The sequence below is a fragment of the Pseudophryne corroboree genome, chromosome 6 (assembly GCF_028390025.1).
Source record: "Pseudophryne corroboree isolate aPseCor3 chromosome 6, aPseCor3.hap2, whole genome shotgun sequence".
In the NCBI taxonomy this organism is placed as follows: Eukaryota; Metazoa; Chordata; class Amphibia; order Anura; family Myobatrachidae; genus Pseudophryne; species Pseudophryne corroboree.
The window spans coordinates 731396183-731410867 of record NC_086449.1 but is presented as its reverse complement, the minus strand read 5'-3'; the positions used below and the strand labels follow the sequence as shown (position 1 = coordinate 731410867).

At 42.4% G+C, this 14685-nt stretch overlaps 1 protein-coding gene and 2 pseudogenes across 2 annotated transcripts in view; 2 read left to right on the top strand and 1 right to left on the bottom strand.

Annotated features, from left to right (window-relative positions):
• Positions 1-14685, top strand: part of ABTB3 (ankyrin repeat and BTB domain containing 3) — a 386831-nt gene that overhangs the window by 345742 nt on the left and 26404 nt on the right. The window lies entirely within an intron of this gene.
• On the bottom strand, positions 3447-3565 carry LOC134937177 (5S ribosomal RNA; annotated as a pseudogene).
• Positions 6928-7046, top strand: LOC134937176 (5S ribosomal RNA; annotated as a pseudogene).

Below are 14685 nucleotides of genomic sequence, written 5' to 3'. Positions count from 1 at the left end.
AGGTTGAGTACCATAGTGGTATCTTTAAGGTAGGAGGGTAGATCCTTCACATATTTATTTAAAAAGATATCCACGTACTCTGATAAATTGGACGTTAATGAATCAATGCCTGCCACTATTGGGCATCCTGGTGGATTGGAGAGAGACTTGTGGATTTTCGGGAGGAAATAAAATATGGGGGTAACGGGGTCATTCTTCATTAAGTACTGATATTCATCTTTGGTGATCAATTCCGTGCGGAGCCCTTTAATGAGTAGTGTTCTTAGCTCCTCTATGTATCCATCCTTCGGATCATTTTGCAATGGGGTGTAGGACTTCTCGTCTCCCAGCAATCTTTCTGCTTCCGTGATGTATTTAACTCGGTCCATGATCACTAACCCCCCCCCCTTTGTCAGCCGGTTTTAAAACTATATCTGTGTTTTTCTGTAATTTCTTCAACGCTTCACTTTCTTGGTTACTTAGATTCTTCTCCTTCACCGGTTTGATATCACTATCACAAAGGTCTTTCTTTACAAGTTCATAGAAGACACTAATGTTGTTCCCTTTTGACTCCAAGGGGTAGTATTTTGATGTTGGCTTGAGTCCAGACTTTGAGCGACTCTCGTAATTGGATATAATGGCGTTTTCTTTCCTGGCAAAATGTCTTTTAAGACTGAGTTTCCTCACGAATTTATTAAGGTCTATGAATGTTCCAAATTTATTAAGCCCTTCTGTGGGGGCAAATGACAGACCTTTACCTAAGAGAGATATTTCCGGTTGAGTGAGGGTATGTTTCGACAGGTTGAAGATTCCTTTTGTAATAGGGTCTAATGTTGTAATGTTCTTCTTTTCTGTTCTCTGCCTCCCGCCGCCCCGTTTTCCTCTTCTTCTTGGTGCTGCCTTTTGAGTGGTGTAGCATGTCTTATGTCTTCCTTTAGGTGATACTTTGTCAGTTCTTTTGGACGGGCACCTGTCCCTGACGATAAAAAATGTTGGTCGGTGTCTGAGCCCAACCTTTGCAATGCCGTAAATCTATTGGTCGATCTTACTTGTGATTTTGGTGTGTAAGTTGTCCTTTGCGTTCTTCCTTTGTTAGGTACTTGTGTCCACTGGGGATTTTCATGCCTTCGTGTGTTGAATGTCTGTGTTCTGAATCTGCTCCAGTTCTTTACCTTGCCCTGGTCATAGTCCTTCTTGTCACGTTCAAATTTTCCTTCTTTCCCTTTGATGACCTCATTTTCTATATGTTCTATCTTCTTATTCAGTACTTTCTCATTTATAGCGTAATCTTCCTTGTCTTTAAATGGATCCATATCAGATTCCTTAATCTTAATGTCCTTTTCCAACTCTATTAGAGCTCTTTTTTTCTCCACAACCAGTAACTTCATTAAATCAATTGAGCATGTATGTAGTATCAGGTCCCATTTTGTTATAAAGTCTGGGTCCATATTCCCTATTGTTGGTTGTTTTAGTAGCCTGAAACCTCTGGGGACTCTATTGACAGAGATATAATGTTCTAGTCCTTTGATGTCCCACCAGGTTTTGAGCTCTTTGGTAAGCAGTCTCTCCATCCCCCAGAATAGTTCGTCTAGATCACACTTATTGTGTTCTACTGGGGTGGTCTTATTTTCGTTAAATACTTTTTTGCACATATCATTCCTTCTAGTGTTGCGATCATCGCTCCTATGCATATTTGCTATTGGGTTGTGTTCTCACCAGGCCGCTTTGCAAAGTAAACCAAAAGTCTATGTAATTGCAATAGAATGCCGCGCCACTTGTGATAACACAAACTCTCAATTGAAAAAAACTCCCAGTTATTTGGGCATCAGCTGCCCCCTAATAAAACGGCAATGGTATGTTGCCGCAAGACAAAGAATAGAGATACCGGATAGGGGTATGAGCGACCTGAGGTGTTTTTATGTTGCCAAGTGTATTAAAAAGATTTATAAGAATTATAAAAGTAAAGATAAAATATCAATTTATTTCACAACATTAGGAATGAATTTAAAATGCAATGCAGATGAGAGACAATTTTCTGTAAAAATTAACATATGAAAAAATGAAAAAAATATAAAAAAATAGATAGAGTGCTTAGCATAAAATATAGTTCTAAAATAGTTCTTAAAAAAGGGAATGTATATATGTAAAATCCTCAGTTTGGAGTGCAAAAAATAGCCTGTGCAAATAAGCTCATTTAAAAAGTGGAATAAATAGCATATAGTCTTAACTGATATAGCAGGAGGTCTCTGGGTGAAGGCCCAACGCGTTTCGTCTCCAAGACTTCTTCATGGGGTAAGTGACAAGGTAAGATTGAGCTCCTAAATATACCCCCCTAATTGGGAGTTAATTGATGACATCATATCCTGTCTAGGCTCATACATATTCATTAGACTATTTTTACTTATTGTGGCATGGTCATAGTTTTTATTGATAGCCGCCGTTACTAGGTGCAGCATAACGTAGATCATGTATGTTGGTAAAAAATGTGTTTTGGGTATCAGGGCAAATAATCCCGGACCGGCGCGATACTTCCGCCACATTTCCGGTGTCTGTGTAGTTCGTGTGCGCATGCGCGCCAACTTGGTGTCGTTCCCCGCTTCCGGTAGCGCTTGTATTGCGGCATGACGATGTCCTCAAGTATTCGGCTGTGTATGTCCTATTGGTTACTTCTGGCACATGATCTCTAAGTCCCGGAATCGTCATGTAGTGGAACGCACAGGTGGAACGCCTCACGTGACCTGGATGTTCGGCTTTGCTTTGTTGTCATGGAGACATTCTCCATGTTCTCTTGAAGTTTTTCTTTCTTTAAAACATGCATTGTCCGGACGCGGTCCCCAATAAAATATAAATAAAAATATGTTTAGAGAATTTGCATACTATAGTGTTTTACACTTGCAGAGCGGACATTAAATTCATGAAGATTTTATATTTGTTATTTATTTGCATATGCATAACGGGCCATATAATATATACTATATGTTATATTCTGATTTTAGTCAAGGGACGGACTAATCATGTATACACATATATAGTCAAAATGCTATTATATATATATATATATATTTATATTTATGTGCTAGTGCACACATAAAAAACTTTTTGTATAGGATTACAGATAGAAAAGATATAGGGATGAGGAAGAAGAGGTGACCTAGTGGTCTGAAATCATTCAAACCATTTATCTGTGAATATACATTATAGTAATAGTGATAATTAATGAAATTTATAGCGTGATATTTACAAAGTGTTTTTTCTGCCATTTCGTTGCTGGTGCCAGAATATTGGTGATCTAGTGATTGCCTTAATTGTGTGGCCTATTGCGTGCGGTGCTACTAACTTAGTGCTTACTAAAATATACCTAGATCTTATTGTGCTTAAAAAGGGTTTAGTATGTGTCTATTAGGATGTGGTCAGGTGTTCTATAAACATCCATCGTGATTGGACATTTAAACAGTTGCTCTTTACTTTCAGTACAGTACCTAATATTCCCAATGGGTCGCCCCTTTTGGTACTAGTCAGGCCCAACACTGCTTCGCTTCCAAGTTCGGTTGAGATTGGGCCTTTCCAGTGTGGTTTGACTGTATTTCTTTCGTACGCAACAAAAAATGCCCACACTAGATGTTGTATATTTCATTTAATTTTTAACATTAAGGTGCTATATATATATATATATACATGTGATATAGTGAAGAGTGCAGAGGAGAGTTTTATTCAACGACACCTTTACAAAAATGGAGCGATTTCATAGTTCTCGTTCAGGCCAAGTGGATGCATGGTATTTAACTGGAAAATCCAGAACATCTCTCGTTGTGATAGCTTGATTGCCAAATCTCCTCCTCTTTCTCCAAGTTTAACCAGTTCTATTGCCTTGAAGGTCAGTTCTTCTGGATTCGAGTTGTGTTTCTCCGTGAAGTGCCTTGAAATGGTATGGCTGTCAACTTTATTCTTAATATTGCGAACGTGTTCTTGTATCCTGAGTTTAAGTTGTCTCTTCGTCTTTCCCACATACTTTTTTCCACATGTGCATTCCAGTAAATAAATCACCGATGAGTTATTACAGTTGATAAAATCTTTGATTTTGTATTCCTTCTGGTTTCCCATATCGCTAAAGCTTCTCCGATTGGGATGTAGGAATTTGCAAACGTTACAACGACCACACTTGTAGGATCCTACACATCTGGGTATCACCAGGGCAAGGTAAAGAACTGGAGCAGATTCAGAACACAGACATTCAACACACGAAGGCATGAAAATCCCCAGTGGACACAAGTACCTAACAAAGGAAGAACGCAAAGGACAACTTACACACCAAAATCACAAGTAAGATCGACCAATAGATTTGCGGCATTGCAAAGGTTGGGCTCAGACACCGACCAACATTTTTTATCGTCAGGGACAGGTGCCCGTCCAAAAGAACTGACAAAGTATCACCTAAAGGAAGACATAAGACATGCTACACCACTCAAAAGGCAGCACCAAGAAGAAGAGGAAAACGGGGCGGCGGGAGGCAGAGAACAGAAAAGAAGAACATTACAACATTAGACCCTATTACAAAAGGAATCTTCAACCTGTCGAAACATACCCTCACTCAACCGGAAATATCTCTCTTAGGTAAAGGTCTGTCATTTGCCCCCACAGAAGGGCTTAATAAATTTGGAACATTCATAGACCTTAATAAATTCGTGAGGAAACTCACTCTTAAAAGACATTTTGCCAGGAAAGAAAACGCCATTATATCCAATTACGAGAGTCGCTCAAAGTCTGGACTCAAGCCAACATCAAAATACTACCCCTTGGAGTCAAAAGGGAACAACATTAGTGTCTTCTATGAACTTGTAAAGAAAGACCTTCGTGATAGTGATATCAAACCAGTGAAGGAGAAGAATCTAAGTAACCAAGAAAGTGAAGCGTTGAAGAAATTACAGAAAAACACAGATATAGTTTTAAAACCGGCTGACAAAGGGGGGGGGGGGGGGGTTAGTGATCATGGACCGAGTTAAATACATCACGGAAGCAGAAAGATTGCTGGGAGACGAGAAGTCCTACACCCCATTGCAAAATGATCCGAAGGATGGATACATAGAGGAGCTAAGAACACTACTCATTAAAGGGCTCCGCACGGAATTGATCACCAAAGATGAATATCAGTACTTAATGAAGAATGACCCCGTTACCCCCATATTTTATTTCCTCCCGAAAATCCACAAGTCTCTCTCCAATCCACCAGGACGCCCAATAGTGGCAGGCATTGATTCATTAACGTCCAATTTATCAGAGTACGTGGATATCTTTTTAAATAAATATGTGAAGGAGCTACCCTCCTACCTTAAAGATACCACTATGGTACTCAACCTCATGAAAGATCAAAAATGGACAGACAGTTACCTTTGGGTTACCATCGATGTACAATCATTCTACACATGCATCGAACACATGAAAGGTATCACAGCATGCAGACATTTTTTGAACAACGACCCATCTTTAACAACTCAACACAAAGATTTTATATGTGACATTATGAAATTCATTTTAAGTCACAACTATTTTAAGTTTTTAGACTGTTTTTACTTACAACGCTGTGGGACAGCTATGGGTACCATTTTCGCCCCAAGCTTCGCGAACCTCTTCATGGGACAGTGGGAGAACACCTATATCTATGGTCCTCATTGTTTTAAAGAGAATTTAATTTTTTATAGAAGATACATTGATGACATTTTAATCATATGGGACGGCACACTGGATACTTTTAATCAATTTTACTCATATATAAGTGACAACAATATGAACCTTTCCTTTACCTCCAACACCAATGAAAAATCCATTGAAATCCTGGACTTAGTACTAACAGGATCAGAAGGTACCGTCAGAACCAAAAATTACATCAAAGAAGTAGATCGGAACAGCTACCTTCATTTTAAGAGTAATCACCTCAGAAAATGGAAAAGCAACATTCCTTATTCACAGTTTCATAGACTAAGAAGAAATTGCAGTGACCTGAAAGAGTGTGAAGAACAGTTGGAGATATACAAGGAAAGATTCAAGCAAAAAGAGTACCCGTCAGACATTTTAGAAAAAGCCATCATCAAAACAAAGAATCTCAAGCGGGAAGATCTGCTTGTCTACAAAACAAAGGACACCAAGAAAGAATCCACAGCCTTTGTAACCACATATAACCGTCACGAGGACCTGATAAGGAAATCTTTTAAAACACACTGGGGAATCCTGTTGTTGGACCCAGTACTAAGAGAGATACTCCCGCCACGCCCAGAAATAATATACAAGAAAACAAAAAACCTGAAGGACTTACTAGCACCAAGCATGTTGAAAACCAAAACAGAAAACACTATGATGATACCCAGATGTGTAGGATCCTACAAGTGTGGTCGTTGTAACGTTTGCAAATTCCTACATCCCAATCGGAGAAGCTTTAGCGATATGGGAAACCAGAAGGAATACAAAATCAAAGATTTTATCAACTGTAATAACTCATCGGTGATTTATTTACTGGAATGCACATGTGGAAAAAAGTATGTGGGAAAGACGAAGAGACAACTTAAACTCAGGATACAAGAACACGTTCGCAATATTAAGAATAAAGTTGACAGCCATACCATTTCAAGGCACTTCACGGAGAAACACAACTCGAATCCAGAAGAACTGACCTTCAAGGCAATAGAACTGGTTAAACTTGGAGAAAGAGGAGGAGATTTGGCAATCAAGCTATCACAACGAGAGATGTTCTGGATTTTCCAGTTAAAAACCATGCATCCACTTGGCCTGAACGAGAACTATGAAATCGCTCCATTTTTGTAAAGGTGTCGTTGAATAAAACTCTCCTCTGCACTCTTCACTATATCACATGTATATATATATATATAGCACCTTAATGTTAAAAATTAAATGAAATATACAACATCTAGTGTGGGCATTTTTTGTTGCGTACGAAAGAAATACAGTCAAACCACACTGGAAAGGCCCAATCTCAACCGAACTTGGAAGCGAAGCAGTGTTGGGCCTGACTAGTACCAAAAGGGGCGACCCATTGGGAATATTAGGTACTGTACTGAAAGTAAAGAGCAACTGTTTAAATGTCCAATCACGATGGATGTTTATAGAACACCTGACCACATCCTAATAGACACATACTAAACCCTTTTTAAGCACAATAAGATCTAGGTATATTTTAGTAAGCACTAAGTTAGTAGCACCGCACGCAATAGGCCACACAATTAAGGCAATCACTAGATCACCAATATTCTGGCACCAGCAACGAAATGGCAGAAAAAACACTTTGTAAATATCACGCTGTAAATTTCATTAATTATCACTATTACTATAATGTATATTCACAGATAAATGGTTTGAATGATTTCAGACCACTAGGTCACCTCTTCTTCCTCATCCCTATATCTTTTCTATCTGTAATCCTATACAAAAAGTTTTTTATGTGTGCACTAGCACATAAATATAAATATAAATATATATATATATATATATATATATATATATAATAGCATTTTGACTATATATGTGTATACATGATTAGTCCGTCCCTTGACTAAAATCAGAATATAACATATAGTATATATTATATGGCCCGTTATGCATATGCCGATAAATAACAAATATAAAATCTTCATGAATTTAATGTCCGCTCTGCAAGTGTAAAACACTATAGTATGCAAATTCTCTAAACATATTTTTATTTATATTTTATTGGGGACCGCGTCCGGACAATGCATGTTTTAAAGAAAGAAAAACTTCAAGAGAACATGGAGAATGTCTCCATGACAACAAAGCAAAGCCGAACATCCAGGTCACGTGAGGCGTTCCACCTGTGCGTTCCACTACATGACGATTCCGGGACTTAGAGATCGTGTGCCAGAAGTAACCAATAGGACATACACAGCCGAATACTTGAGGACATCGTCATGCCGCAATACAAGCGCTACCGGAAGCGGGGAACGACACCAAGTTGGCGCGCATGCGCACACGAACTACACAGACACCGGAAATGTGGCGGAAGTATCGCGCCGGTCCGGGATTATTTGCCCTGATACCCAAAACACATTTTTTACCAACATACATGATCTACGTTATGCTGCACCTAGTAACGGCGGCTATCAATAAAAACTATGACCATGCCACAATAAGTAAAAATAGTCTAATGAATATGTATGAGCCTAGACAGGATATGATGTCATCAATTAACTCCCAATTAGGGGGGTATATTTAGGAGCTCAATCTTACCTTGTCACTTACCCCATGAAGAAGTCTTGGAGACGAAACGCGTTGGGCCTTCACCCAGAGACCTCCTGCTATATCAGTTAAGACTATATGCTATTTATTCCACTTTTTAAATGAGCTTATTTGCACAGGCTATTTTTTGCACTCCAAACTGAGGATTTTACATATATACATTCCCTTTTTTAAGAACTATTTTAGAACTATATTTTATGCTAAGCACTCTATCTATTTTTTTATATTTTTTTCATTTTTTCATATGTTAATTTTTACAGAAAATTGTCTCTCATCTGCATTGCATTTTAAATTCATTCCTAATGTTGTGAAATAAATTGATATTTTATCTTTACTTTTATAATTCTTATAAATCTTTTTAATACACTTGGCAACATAAAAACACCTCAGGTCGCTCATACCCCTATCCGGTATCTCTATATATATATATATATATATATATATATATATATATACTGCACATATAGATATTTGTACTTTATATATTTAAATGATCTGATTATAAATCAGATCATATTTATACTGTATTGCTGCTGGCCCAGCCCTTAAATTTCTGGCAGTGGCATCATCTCACCTCAATTCAGACTATATGCTGCCGGGCCTGGGCCGCCTTGACGGAGCTTCAGTGCTGCAGCTGCTGTGCGCGATTACAGTGCTGCGTATGCATAGGTGAGTCTGTGGAGTCTGGGTGCTGCGGGGAGGCACCTTTGTGATGTCACACGCTGTGACGTCTGCGGCGCGGAGGAGGTGCCAGGTCTCCGTGGGTATACGGCGCAGGAGGGCTAGGAAAGCCTTCCACTGCGCCGCTGCTAAAACCTCTATGCTCGCGGCGGCAAAGGGGGGGTGACAGGGGGAGGAGACGTCAGCGGTAGCAGCGGGCCTTGGATGCTGCAGTAGAAGGAATTTTTTTTTCCTATCTACTTCAGCATGGAGCAGTAGAGAAGCCAGGGGCCTATTTGTACTGTGGGCTTGGAGCTGCAGCTCCATCAGCACCATTGTTAATCCAGCCCTGGGCCAATTGAATAGCCTCGGGAGATTAATTAGCCCGTGGTAAATTACTATGGCTAATTGAATTCCCCTTTATGTGATTTCAGTAATATCACCTCACAAAAGTAGATTTCCTTTCTTCCCTGCTCCACAGATCTAGGCACATTGGGGGTAATTCCAAGTTGATCGCAGCAGGATTTTTGTTAGCAGTTAGGCAAAACCATTTGCACTGCAGGGGAGGCAGATTTAACATGTGCAGAGAGAGTTAGATTTGGGTGTGGTGTGTTCAATCTGCAATCTAAATTGCAGTGTAAAAATAAAGCAGCCAGTATTTACCCTGCACAGAAACAAAATAACCCACCCAAATCTAACTCTCTCTGCACATGTTATATCTGCCTCCCCTGCAGTGCACATAGGGGGTAATTCCAAGTTGATCGCAGCAGGATTTTTGATAGCAATTGGGCAAAACCATGTGCACTGCAGGGGAGGCAGATATAACATCTGCAGAGAGAGTTAGATTTGGGTGGGTTATTTTATTTCTGTGCAGGGTAAATACTGGCTGCTTTATTTTTACACTGCAAATTAGATTGCAGATTGAACACATCCCACCCAAATCTAACTCTCTCTGCACATGGTATATCTGCCTCCCCTGCAGTGCACATGGTTTTGCCCAATTGCTAACAAAAATCCTGCTGCGATCAACTTCGAATTACCCCCATAGTTTTGCCCAACTGCTAAAAAATTTCCTGCTGCGATCAACTTGGAATTACCCCCATTGATCGGCATGTTGCATTTATGTGACATATCCATTACAGGCGCTTGTCAAACATACCAGTCATTCCGTGGACTCCCATTTATATAGTAATGCCTAACAATGCCATAGACAAAAACAGTTATCTGAGGAATTGTGTCAGAAATAATAATTTTGTATATCCTCGCTTTCTGGTTTAAGACACAAAATATAATTTTATATTGCAAGGTAAGTTTTACATTAGTCTACAACATAATGTGCTATCATTTTGTTATGATTTCAGTCTGACCACACTGATTTTGATAAAATGTTGATAAAGCAAATTACGCGCTACAAAATCCTGATGTTATTGTGCCACATTAGCTGATGACCAGTGGTGCAAGTAGAAATATTTTCGTAGTGGTACTGAGTGCCGAAAAATGGGTGTGGCCATGTGTTGTGAGGGGGCGTGGCCACATGCTGCTAGTGGGAGTGGCTACATGACACTAACGGCGTGGCCACATGACAGCCTCTTTTTTGGGGGGAATCTGGAGGGCTAAAAATATATAGTGATACCTCCAGTATAATAGAAATATATAGTAATGCCCCCAATTTAATAACAATATATAGTTATGCCTCCATTATAACAGGAAAATACAGCCACTGTCACACTCCCAGTAATCCTGACAAAGTGGGAGGAGCCGTCATGCTGCCAAGCACCATGGTCTTGTTGCTTTGTGGTACATTATAATTGTGGTAATGGCAAAGTGTGTGGCAGGTGGTACTGCGTACCCGCTGTCAAATTCTTAAGGGTTCTCCGTACCCAAGCGTACCCGCATACTTGCACCGCTGCCGATGACGTACATTTTACACTTCAAAATTGGGGTTTCTATACCAAGTTAACAAAAGTATTTCCGCCCCCGGACTACACTTACTCTACTCTACTCTCTTCATCCCCCCTGAACTACCTGTGTAATGGCTGGGAGCTGCGTATCAGCCATCTGGAACCACCAATGTGGATCGTCCATATCCTGCATCATATTGCCTGAGGCAGCAGTGGGACGAATACGATAGGGGAGCACATGCCACAGGCGCATGACTGAGACAGGACAGACCATCAACTGTGTAAAAATCACAATGTTTAATTATACAATTATCATTTTTTTTAATGGCACATGATTTTCTATCTGGGCAGCTGGGTATTCACTGTTCACCTGCAAGTTAGAATGTCCAACCAAAGATGGGCCCCACTGCAATGAAATAAAAGCATCACCCCTCAATACCCCTTCATGAATTCCTAATCAACACAAAGGCAAGCAATGTAGCATTTTTTCCCCACAAGAACCTCACTAGTCTCATCCCTGGTTGATGGTGATGATAAATGATGTCTCAGGAATTGTTCAAGAATACATCTTAATGTTTGATTATGTTCAAATGTAGTGAGTAAAAAGGCCACAATGTTCACATCAGTGTCCTGCTCCTCAGACCATTGTGCAACTACATGTGTGCATTGGGGTATTGTCATGCCGGAAGATACCCCTCCAGTTGGGACGAATACTGCAACATGAGGAACAATGGATCACTCAGTGTCAGTGACTGGTGATCAGCGCTGACTTTGCCTGCTAAGGGACTCGCTGCACCTTGGACCTTGCCAGCATTGTGGACAGGGCCGGTGCAAGGTTGCTCGGCACCCTAGACAAAACTTTTCCTACTGCCCCTTCCCCCCTACCCACCCCACAAGTCTGTTGCATGGCAGCTGCTCTATTTCCCCCTCCCCCCAATCCAATGTGCATGCTGCAGCTGTTCCCCACTGCCAATCCGTTGCATGGCTGCTCTCTTCGCCCCACCTCCCATGGATGTGTGGGTGCCTGTTGCTTCTCCCCACACACACACTGTTAAATGGCTGCTGTTCTATCCCCCCCCCCACACACACACACACACGCACACACTGTCTGTGTGCATGCTGTTGCTAACCTCCCCCCCATTTGTGTGCATGCCTGTGGCTCATGTACACCTTCCCCCACGTCCGGGTTACTGCTCTCCTCTACTTCCCTTATCAAAAGAAGACAGTGCACTCTGCAGCCACCTTACCTGCGGGCCGCAATGCAGAGTTGGGACTGAGTAGCCTTGGAAGGAGCCTGGAATGAAGGGCAGCGCCGCATGTCACCCCCGGCCAGCACTCCAGCAACTGTCAAAGTTACGGCCTGTGCTGGGCGGAGCCAGAGCTGGTGACTGCAATATGGGATCACTTGGCAGCCGTGGTTATTGTCAGATAGGGCCCTGGGAGGGTTGCTGCAGCTGTTACCAGTGTGACAACAAGGTGCCCGACAACTTTTCCAGGCAGCCTCTGCAGGCCGCCCCCTCAAGTCCTGTTGCCCCTAATGCCTGAAACTGCCTAGTGGAAGAACCGGCCCTGATTGTGGAACAGCCGTATACTGTCATTGTAGTTCTGTAGGTTGGTGCCAGACATTCTTATGGAAGAGAATGGTTCATCTGACCGTCACCGGTTCACCTACTGCTCGGTTGTCTGTTGCTTGTGCGCCTTGTACCAGATATTCTGCTCTATAGAGTTCTCACTGGACTAGAATGTGCATTTGGACCTTGGAGCTCCTGACCACTGGTGCCCATTGCTGATGACGAGGTTCTATGCTGACATCAGCTGAGGGGTCATTGCTTGTGAAACATTAACAAGCTGAGCTGACTTGGTAACTGAAGCTTCTACCAAACGAACCAATCAGTGTCCCTTATTGTAGAGGTTTGGCCTAGCAGGCATACCAGCTATACTTACAGGCAATCAGGGCAGGCCAGCACTTTTATACATGTCTCTGACAGTGCTCGGATGTAACATGTTTAATTATGTTTCTCTGACGTCCTAGTGGATGCTGGGAACTCCGTAAGGACCATGGGAAATAGACGGGCTCCGCAGGAGACTGGGCACTCTAAAAGAAAGATTAGGTACTATCTGGTGTGCACTGGCTCCTCCCACTATGACCCTCCTCCAGACCTCAGTTAGATTTCTGTGCCCGGCCGAGCTGGATGCACACTAGGGGCTCTCCTGAGCTCCTAGAAAGAAAGTATATGTTAGGTTTTTTATTTTACAGTGAGACCTGCTGGCAACAGGCTCACTGCAACGAGGGACTAAGGGGAGAAGAAGCGAACCTACCTGCTTGCAGCTAGCTTGGGCTTCTTAGGCTACTGGACACCATTAGCTCCAGAGGGATCGACCGCAGGACCCGTCCTTGGTGTTCGTTCCCGGAGCCGCGACGCCGTCCCCCTTACAGAGCCAGAAGCATGAAGATGGTCCGGAAAATCAGCGGCAGAAGCCTTCAGTCTTCACCAATGTAGCGCACAGCACTGCAGCTGTGCGCCATTGCTCCTCATACACACTTCACACTCCGGTCACTGAGGGTGCAGGGCGCTGGGGGGGGGGGGCGCCCTGAGCAGCAATAAAAACACCTTGGCTGGCAAAATAATCACAATATATAGCCCCAGAGGCTATATATGTGATAATTACCCCTGCCAGAATCCATAAAAAAGCGGGAGAAAAGTCCGCGAAAAAGGGGCGGAGCTATCTCCCTCGGCACACTGGCGCCATTTTCTCTTCACAGTGTAACTGGAAGACAGCTCCCCAGGCTCTCCCCTGTAGTTTTCAGGCTCAAAGGGTTAAAAAGAGAGGGGGGGCACTAAATTTAGGCGCAATATTGTTTATACAAGCAGCTATTGGGGAAAATTCACTCAGTGATAGTGTTTATCCCTACATTATATAGCGCTCTGGTGTGTGCTGGCAAACTCTCTCTCTGTTTCCCCAAAGGGCTGTGTGGGGTCCTGTCCTCAGTCAGAGCATTCCCTGTGTGTGTGCGGTGTGTCGGTACGGCTGTGTCGACATGTGTGATGAGGAGGTTTATGTGGAGGCGGAGCAGATGCCGATAAATGGGATGTCGCCCCCTGTGGGCCGACACCAGAGTGGATGGATAGGTGGAAGGTATTAACCGACAGTGTCAACTCCTTACATAAAAGGCTGGATGACGTAACAGCTATGGGACAGCCGGCTTCTCAGCCCGCGCCTGCCCAGGCGTCTCAAAGGCCATCAGGGGCTCAAAAATGCCCGCTCCCTCAGATGGCAGACACAGATGTCGACACGGAGTCTGACTCCAGTGTCGACGAGGTTGAGACATATACACAATCCACTAGGAACATCCGTTACATGATCCCGGCAATAAAAAATGTGTTACACATTTCTGACATTAACCCAAGTACCACTAAAAAAGGGTTTTATGTTTGGGGAGAAAAAGCAGGCAGTGTTTTGTTCCCCCATCCAATGAGTGAATGAAGTGTGAAAAAGCGTGGGTTCCCCCGATAAGAAACTGATAATTTCTAAAAAGTTACTGATGGCGTACCTTTTCCCGCCAGAGGATAAGTTACGCTGGGAGATATCCCCTAGGGTGGATAAGGCGCTCACACGTTTGTCAAAAAAGGTGGCACTGCCGTCTTAGGATACGGCCACTTTGAAGGTACCTGCTGATAAAAAGCAGGAGGCTATCCTGAAGTCTGTATTTACACACTCAGGTACTAGACTGAGACCTGCAGATAGTGCTGCTGCAGCGTGGTCTGTAACCCTGTCAAACAGGGATACTATTTTGCGAACATAAGACGTCGTCTTATATATGAGGGATGCACAGAGGGATATTTTGCCGGCTGGCATCCAGAATTAATGCAATGTCCATTCTGTC